Here is a 10,220-nt window from a genome sequence, read left to right as displayed (position 1 = left end):
GGTCCGGCTGAGCAGTCGGTATAGTTGGCTGATTGACTCTTTTAAAAATGTCGGATAACAAAAATCATTAGCAAAAGAATACCAGAAAAAAATGTTTAAGTTTCATTTAATTCACATTCATAATGAAGTATTCATACATAAATGCAATAAGTACCGTTAATTTATCTCATGTTTATTTTATTTAATTGTTCGAAATTTTCATATTTCTCTGAATTCGTTGTCAAGTCAGCATTATTCGCATCTGCTGATTATTTTCTTTCTTTTTATTTTAGTTTTCAGTCATCCTATCCTCTAACACAATCATCATATTTCATCGGGTATCATCTAGCGAAACGATTGCCAAGAGTATTATATTCATTGTTATTCAATGAATTTGCGTTGTTAATTTTATATAATTATTACGTTTTATTTACAGTCGTAATATAAGGAGTTGAAACCTCAAATATACTGTTTTACATTCATTTAGGAATTTTTTTTTATTGGTGTCTTGAAATAATTCCTTATTTTATTATTAAGCATATACATACACACACCTATAGTTATAAATTAATAAAAAAAATTCTAATATCTCAATGGCAGTAAATGATAAACTTATACATTTCATTTATATAACAAACTACCTATACTGCTTGGCAATGATATTAAGTTTTTTCTATCTAACTTATTATTAACTAAAGGGGGCCGCTGCCCTGCTGTACAAGCGTGGCAACGCGCCTGTCTAACAACCCTAAGGTTGAGAGTTCGACCCCGGCCTCATCCGGGATTACGATATACATCACGCGAAGACTTTGACCTCCATGGTCTGTCGCCCATTGAATAGTAATAACAACTTATTATTTATATAACTTACAATTATATAGTTGTACCTTTTATAACTTATTACTATTTATGCCTAAATACTCAGGCCGAAGGATGAATTAACCGAAGAATTAAGATTATACAACGCCGAATTGCGAGAACTTTCTTACATAAGGGGGGTATCTACAGGGTACCACCCCATTCTAACACCGTTATAGGTCAAGTTTTCATTTCGTGGGACCATAGAAATAAAAGTCGACACCCCAGGCCAGATTCGAACCAGCGCCTAAAATCCTTAGCTGCAGACGGTCCATTGAATTGCGTGATTATGATGCAGATTATAAGATGGGCGTGTAAGGTTGTGGGGCTTAAAAACTAATGGATCACTAAAGTATTAAAGAACTCTAAACCGACAGGAGTAGGCCGAAACGTAGGTGGAAGAATTGCACCTAACTAATCTCGTGGATTTCGGTTTTGGACGGGCCTCACTGAACAGATGCTTGTAGACAGAGATTGGTAGTATCGGCATTGAACTTTCGGTATCCCTAAGACTTTTTTAACTTATTATTTGATTATCTGGTCTTTTTAACAATGAATCTATGATAAAAACCATCTGTTTACACTTCTCAATATGAATGAGAAATGGTTCATTCATTTATTTGTGTGAATGAAAAGGTTTACTCACTTGTCTGTGTTAAGTTATGAACATAGAAAGTCAATAAACCTCTTCCCCCCAATACCGTTAACGGTTAAAAATGTTTATGGTTTTTACGAATTAATGATTGGTCGAGTTTTCTACTTACCATGGTTATGATAAATTCCTGTATTTATCTTTCATTTGTTTTTCTTTTTTGTATTAAATGAAATGATTTTATACCTTCAAAATTATAGTACTTTTTATAAAACTTTTTACTTTGTTATTAAAAATTATTGTTAATCTCAGTAATAATCTTATTCGATCTTCCCTATAAAATGTACCGGTTTTAACAGTGTTCCTAGGTTTTTAAGTTAGAGGAGATCTGAGATAGACGACCCAGCTTTCACTCTATAAGAGTATATATATTTATTTATAAAAGTTTATTTTAACTTGAATATATTATATAAATTGATATTATTTGGGAGAGATTAGTCAATTTCAATTAATAATCCATATGTATCATCATCCTTATAATTTTTAATTTTCCTTTTTTTATACGTGTCCTTGTTTTTACAAAATTAAACTCCCAATTAATCCATATCAATTCGTCAATATCAAAATAAAAAATTGGAATTATATAAAACAAAAAGTCTTGTTTTGTCATTTAAAAATATATGTGATTATTATTACGTGATTAACAGATATAATACAAATTTATTATACATATTATATTAAATAAACAATCAATAAAAATCATGTAAAATTCAAAAGAGGAAGGGATATGTATAAGGGAATATATTTTTTGGACTCAGGCGACCTCAAAATGTCGGTATTTTTTTCTTAAAATACTTTCCCTTACTGTATATTCCATGTATAAGAAAGTGGAAATTAAAATAGTTTAAAAAAAACTTTTTTTTTACTTCAAAGTTTTGCAATAATGCCAAATTGTCTTTTATTTTGTTGTCTTTACTTTTAATACCTTCTTTTGTTTAAAAAAAAAAAAAAAAAAAAAAAAAAAAAAAAAAAAAAAACTGTTATCAACAGTTTATAACAGTTACAACATACTTAAAAAAAAAATAATAATATTAAATTTGTACCGCACTAACCTATGTAGGTTCAGAGACCTAGTACTTAGTACTTGACCAACGGTTGTGCAATGAGGCTGAGTGGACCCGTAAGCTGTCGAACCCATAGTGAACTGCTACAGTGAAACAGAAATAATGATACAGCCGGTTTCGAGCCCGTGTCGTTGGAGTTAGTAGCACAGTGCCTTACCATTGAGCGACCCACTCAAACAGTCACTCCATATAGCATTTTTTATTTATTTTTTTGTACTGATACATTGTTTTCATGAAATAGGAAAAGCTTAATAAAGTAGTGTTTTTTGTCTTTAATGATTTGTTGATATTTCATATTTGATTTAAACAGTTCGGTCAGTAGTTGTGAGCGTTGGTTGGCCGCGTTGCTAGGCCGCTGCCATATTGGTTTGTTACGTAACCAGCTCGTCGAATCGCAATTGATCTTCTACGAAAATTAACATCTTTAGGACATTTAATAAAGACCTAAAATCGTTTGTTTATATTTTTGAAGTAGCTTGGAGTCGGGCATCCGGCGAAGGTGAGTGGAAATTTCCTTTAGCGGCTCTGAAGCTATAAAGGTGACCGGTTCTCGTGGCGGGTCACCAGTCTCGTCTCGCATTCCCACCTGTACGCGTCTGCATTACGCTCTTTGTATTCATTATCGATATCATTTCACCTATCGATTAATCACATATCTCAGTCGATACTTTCGTTCGAGTTTGCAGCGCTGCATCGCAAGCGAACTATCCCGAAAGGTATATTGGCGAAGCTGCCTAAAACGGCTCCTAAACTGTTCCCTCACGGACCCAAGTCCAACTTCAGGCCAGACTTAGGATATGGGGGTGGACACTCTCCTCGTTCAAGTCCCGAAGTCATTCGTTATGATACTTCGGGAGTTGATGTTCACAGGTGAGACCCTGACGGGAAAAGCCTGCGACTTCGACGCTGAAGATGTTGCCGTAAGTATCTATATATCGATATATAGTCTTAAACCTAATAAGGAGTTTCTTATGAACAACTTTATTATTTTTTCTTTCTTTTAATGAAATTAATTTTTAATTAATTAATTACCAATCAGGTAGATTGAAAAAAAATACCTTAGAACCACATCTTCTGACACTTTGTACAAAGTTAAACTATAATAAAATTTTGTAATATTATTCTTTTGATGAGTGATAGTTGACCGTGGATAAATTATATGAGAAGATGGTTGAGGGGGGAGGGTACGGTCAAAATATAGCACAAATAAATTGAAATAATTTTTTTAATAGCGCCAACGTTTCGGCTTTAATTTCTAACCTTCATCAGGGCTAAGAACAAAGAAAAATATAACAACCAATGAATACAAAAATTAAAAAAGAAAATATAAACTGAATGACTTAAAGTAAATAGTTATATAGAATGAAGTGGAAAATAAAATGAATATATAGGTAATTGAATAAGTAAATAAAAAATGACATTTAATTTTTAATTACTTATTCAATTACCTATATATTCATTTTATTTTCCACTTCTTTCATTACTTTAAAATAAAATTTTTTATCAATTTTATTTGTAATATTTTTTTTTTTCTTTTTCAACAATTTAGTTACGCTTCAGCCTATTGCTGAATTTTATGTATACTATAAATAAATATATTGTAGATGAAAATGCGCAAGAAAAAATTAAAACTAATATTTCTATGGAGTAGTATTTATGAAACTTTTTAATATATTACGGGTGTAGAAGTTGAAAAAAATTGATAAAGCCCGAAACGTTGAAAATATATATAATAATGTATAAATTAATTAAAAAATTATTCTTATTTAGCTTAATTTTCGTACAATGTGGTTTCTAATAAGTTTTTTTCTCTTCTTTCTGATCGATAGTCAACAATTTAATAAGAAATGTTTTTCATAATTACTCAACATAAACCAGATCGATGAATGAAAGAAGGTAAACAACATAGTACTATAAGCAATAACATTATCAAGAAAATGAACGTACAATTATAAATAGAAAAAATTCTCTTTTTAAAAACAAGTAAATAAATAGAAAGCTTTCGAGGTTTTCTATTTTTTTTTTTTTTTTAAGTGGAGGGGATAACTGGAATCTAGCATAGCTAGGAAATCTCCCCTCCCTTTAGTTTCAATGCTATCTAGACCAAATGTCTTGGAGAATTCCAGAATAAATTATCTCAACGAAATATAATATCCCGATTTTTTAATAAGGAACTAATTAAAAATAATAATTAAATATAAAATTAATGAAAAGTATATTTAAAAATATATATATAAAACCAAAGAATGAAGAAATTATATATTTTCTATTTTAATTCATTTAATGTAGGACATGAGGACCTTAAAAAATATTTCTATTTAAAAAGGAAGTTTTTTTGTGCCTTAAAAAATATTTTATAATTTTTTTTATTCTATTTAAAATCACTCCATGCTTAATTGTTCTTTTTATGGATAACGTTATCTATAAATAACTCTATTACTTACAACAATTTTATTATAGGGCATTATTATAGTTTAAAAATTTTATTATAGTCATTGTTATAGTATAAAATAAAATCTTTTGAGCTCTGCTCTACCCCTAACACGTGGGGGATAGAGTGGGCTCAGGGATCCTCAGGTCGATTGTTTAAATATTGGATATTAGAGTGTAAATGTGACTACAGATTCTTTTATTTTTAACATTATTTTATTTTATTTATTTATTTTTTCATACACATAGTTTGATTATGTTCATTTTCTTTATCTTTCTGTTTGTATATATTTTAAGCGAGATTTTATTTTATTTTTTTATTTATTTTCATTCTTACTTTATTTTATTTTAGTATGAATGTGATCATTCGTCACACCAGAAAATTTTTATGTGAATAAATAAATTATTTTCAATTTATAGCTATTGTTTACTATTGAGGAGTTTTACATCATGATTTAATAATAAATCAAGTTTTGGAAAATTATTATTTAAAATGTTTTATGGGTGAATTTCGTAACATAAGTTATTTTTTTATGAATGTTTATTTTTAGCTACTATTTGATTCGGGAAAATTTAAATTTTTAAATAAGCAGATTAAGTTTATAGTGTGGAATTGTAATTTGTAAAAAATAATTTAATTTTCAGAAATGGATACATTAATTTTTAATAGAAAATTTCTCGATTATATTTTTTGTATGTAAATTTTTTTCTACTTTTTGATTTAATTCGGCTAAAACATTTGAATGATAACTCATTTTTTACGATGGTTCTAATGCTTTATGAATAAGGTATAAAAATTAGTAGTTAATTAAATAAGAAATTGATGTTTATATTAATATTTCCTGATTTAAAAAAAAAATCAGAAATATTAAATGTAAAGAAAAGAAAGGAAAAAAAAAATCGAGCAAATAAAGTATTTCACTAAATATTAATTTTAATAACTCCCTCTAAAGACTGTTTACATTTAATAATCTTATCAATATTTTTTTATTAGGATATCTTAATCTTTGAATATAAGAATTATCTCTCTTATTGAAATTAATATCGGTAAAACTCCTTCGGAATTCATTTATATATTCATATCAACAGTTAATAAATTTAAAAGAGATAATATAAAGTGCAACAAGTAATTACATTTATTTTTTAATATATGAAATTTCTATGGTAACAGTATTACAGTAATTTACCTTGTCTATTTGTTACTATAAGTAGTATATTCGCCTATAATGAGGATTTATTATTATATTATAGCTAATCATAAATCGTTTTGTTTTAATTGAGGTCTTTGATTTTTAGACACACACATAAATATAATATATAATATAATATTCCTATACCTGTTGGAAAATTTTCCTCGACCTTATTTTTTCTCTAGCCCTTCCTGTTCTAGGACCTTCCTGTTTGTTTCCAAATATAAAAAAAAGAAATGTCGTTCTTCAAGGATATCGCGGATTAGATATTCGTTTTTCAAGTTTCGCTCTGCCTGAATTAATATTAAAAAAATCCTTTGCATAATAATTAGCGGAACTTCCCCAGTGATGTCCTGTATAACTTCACTCTTATAAAATAGTAAACATTAACACAAATTATTATTATTGTAATTATTTTTTAACATTTAAATAATAAATATTTACTTTATATTTATATACATATGCTCAATTAGTATTTTATTGTAATTAAAATAAACGAAGTCACTGATGGATGGTAACTATGTTTGAGAATGGGCGCCAAAAAACGAGACTTTCAAGATGTCACATTCTGTTCTTATTTTTGACTTGAGTTAAAATATTTAAATATTTGATTAAGTCCAAACAAGTAGTACTAGTCAAAATTAATGAGTCTGCCAAGTATAGGTAGTGGGAATAAAAAATGGCGACTTTTTCAAAACCTTAAAAAAAACATTAATTTTTCATTCGGTGCTCTATATCTTAAAAACTACCAGCAACACTAGAAAATCTAAGAGCACATTATTTAAAGAAGAGTAAAATTGCTGAAATATAAGCCCTAAAAGAGCTAGTTACGTCCAATGGTTCTCGAGATATAGCTTTTAAAAAAACAATTTTTTTTAAAAATCTACTGAAAGATTAGTAGTTAGTTAATTTATTTTGAGAAATCTATATCTCAGGAACTATGTGACTTACACATGTCTATTAGCACTCAAATTATTGCTAGTTAAATAGACCTTAAAGAAGTTTTTATGACCTTTACCTACGTAGAAAAATACGTATACAAATACAATAGAAAAATACAAACTAGTTAATTGTGTTTATCGTTGTAGGAGTAGTAGTTTTTCTGATATTTGACAAAATAAACTCACAAAATGTTAATTTCTAGTTGTTCGTATTAAATGTTGGATTTTTGAAAAAATATATCTCTAGATCCATAAGAGGCACATATGTCTGCCAGTACTCAAAATAACGGACATTTAACTTACTATGAAATAGTTTATGATACTTATCTTCGTAGGTGTAGTAGTTTTTATAATATTCACAAATGAATATAAATTTGGCAAATGAAAATTTGTCTGAACAACTATAAATCAATTTATTTTAGTAAATTTCATGTAAACTATTACTCCTACGAAGATAAACATCATAAACTACTTTATAGCTCATTAAACTAGCTTTAATTTGAGTGCTAATAGACATCTGTACGTCAAATGGCTTTTAGAAATAAATTTTTCAAAATAAATTCACAAACTACTGATCTTTCAGTACGTCCCATACAACAGTTTTATTAAATGTTGGTTTTTAAAAAGCTATTACTCGAAAACTAATTATCGTAAATAACTCAATTAGGACTCATATTTTAGAAAATTTACTCTTCTTTAAATGACGTTCTCATGGGTTTTCTTATGTTGTTCCTATCTTTTAAGATATACAGCTCCGAATGAAAAATTATTTTTTTAATCGCTTTGAAACAGCCGCCTTTTTTTATTCCTCCTACCTATACTTGGCAGACTCATCAATTTTGACTAGTAATTATACCTAGTTTTCATTAAAGTAATCAAAAATGGGGGTTTTTTCTTCGCGGCTCTTGTACTATGTGCTTTTTTCGATGAAATAATGATGATTTTCTCAATTTTTTTTTTAAATTTAAAATATAATAAGTTACTAAAATTTATTTTACAAAAATGGATCTGTTTAGTTATATTCGTTTTTAATTTCTTAATAGTCTAATGACTGTGGTATTAGTACGCAATTATTGCCAATCTGCTATTCGATCTATGTCATTATATTAAATTACGAAAATTGACACCACACTTTCTGATTGCGCTAGCGTTATTTAGATTTTTACGAATACTCCCTGGGAATAAGGTTTCTTCCAGGGTAGGGTTTCTCTACACCCATCACCGCAGGATAAAAAAAGAAATACTTGTTGATAACTTTAAACTCAAGTTTAATTCGCATTTATTTTATAGTTAATGAATCAATATTCATTATTTTATAGTTTATTAATTTTATAGTTAATGAATCAATATTCATTATTTTATAGTTTATTAATTTTATAGTTAGTGAATCAATATTCATAATTTTAAATTTATTTTTTTTGGAATAATTGTGGAATTTTTATTCCAAACAATTGATGAAATGAAGGCGTTTTGGAAGTTCCAATTCATTGTTCCGATTTTTTTTAAATGTACGATAAATTATCCAATGTGTTGCTAAGATAATGTTATTAGGCCCATTTGTAAGCGAGGGATTTGGAACGTGAACTTTAACTCCCTCGTGACTACAGCGGTGCCGGTTCGAATCCAGCCGGGGAAAGGGTCGACTTTATATGTGTGTGGTGGTTCGACGAAATGAATACTTGATCCTCATCACGGTTAGAATACTTTAATTACCTCTAGATAACCAACCCCCTCCCGGTATGTCAGAATTGATCTGGAAGGAGGACATAAAAAAAATAGGTGAATGTATGACTTAATATTGAGGGTATTATACAGGCAGTACCTCTGCCTTATGTTCATTTCTTAGTTATATCAATAGAAAACCTATTATTATAGCATCAATAATTTTAACTTATATAATTTTATATCTTAAATGATAGGTTTTATATGATTAATAATAAACTAAAGGCTTAAATAAACTAAGAATAAATAAATGAGAAAAAGCTATTGGAAACTTTCTTATGGTGGGATTCCTCCAGAAATAAATTCTACTGGTAGATTATTAATTAAAAATTTATTTCAGTATTGGTATTTTTATTTGTATTTATTTATTGTTTAATGCCAAATTTCCTCTGAAATAATGGACTTACGCTATGTACCGTGTATCAAAAAGTCTTTGAAATTTAATATTTTTAACATTTTAGACTGGAAAACTAGATAATTCAAAAATAGAAAATTTTTACTTAATGTTTTTCACTGGTAAGTTATAACCCCTGGAACACTGTTGTGGAGTTTTTGGAGGATGTCTTATATACATTTGTTTCATACTACATATGGGCACCTCTGTTGCTCCTCTTTGGATCAATTTTTTTTTAAATTCGGTATATAGTGTTGTTTTCCGGGTAGAAGTGTTTCATATATTTTTCATGCATCTCTACAATTCCGCTTAATTGAGTCAGAGAGTTGTAGAGGTGTTTGTCAATTCCTTAGGTGTTAAAGAAACTTTTTTGGGCATTTCAACTTTTTTTCTTCTGACTCATTTTATTTATTTTAGAAAATTCTATAATAATAACTTTCATCTGTCCACATAAAAATGTGAGAAAAAGAGACAATCTTTACAGGGAGTCTGGGACTCACCCCCCCCCCTCTCTCTCTCTCTCTCATTACATTATAATAGCAATACCACCAACTTGAACTAATATTGTAATTATACAATATTATTTATATTATGTACAGTATTAAATTATTAATGTTTTTCCCTTTTTGACCAGAGCTCTGTAGGTTAATTTTATTTTATAAAAATTTTATAAACAACCAGTATCTTTTAAGTTCCATTTATTTTCTCATTATATTTTTCTTTTATTGTTTTGGTATATGTTTATCTATGAAAGTTTTCATATGGTTTTTTTCTGTTTTCAAGTATACTATCATATATCATTTTTCTAGTAGTATCAATTTTTTTATTTTCTTTTATTTCTTCTATATTATTCATTTTTACATTAAATATTGTTTTACTTTATTTATTATTTTATCAACCATATTATAGTGCATTTTCAAATTCTCTCTCTCTCTCTCTCTCTCTCTCTCTCTCTCTCTCCCCCCCTCCCTCTTTGTGCGTAGGAATGTC

At 28.2% G+C, this 10,220-nt stretch overlaps 1 protein-coding gene across 15 annotated transcripts in view; it reads left to right on the top strand.

Moving 5' to 3' along the window:
• Positions 1–10,220, top strand: part of LOC106680323 (oxidation resistance protein 1) — an 867,959-nt gene that overhangs the window by 733,057 nt on the left and 124,682 nt on the right. The window lies entirely within an intron of this gene.

This window comes from Halyomorpha halys, unplaced genomic scaffold (genome assembly GCF_000696795.3).
Source record: "Halyomorpha halys isolate HHAL.00 unplaced genomic scaffold, Hhal_1.1 Scaffold17.1, whole genome shotgun sequence".
NCBI classification, from domain to species: Eukaryota; Metazoa; Arthropoda; class Insecta; order Hemiptera; family Pentatomidae; genus Halyomorpha; species Halyomorpha halys.
This window is presented reverse-complemented; position numbering and strand designations above follow the sequence as displayed.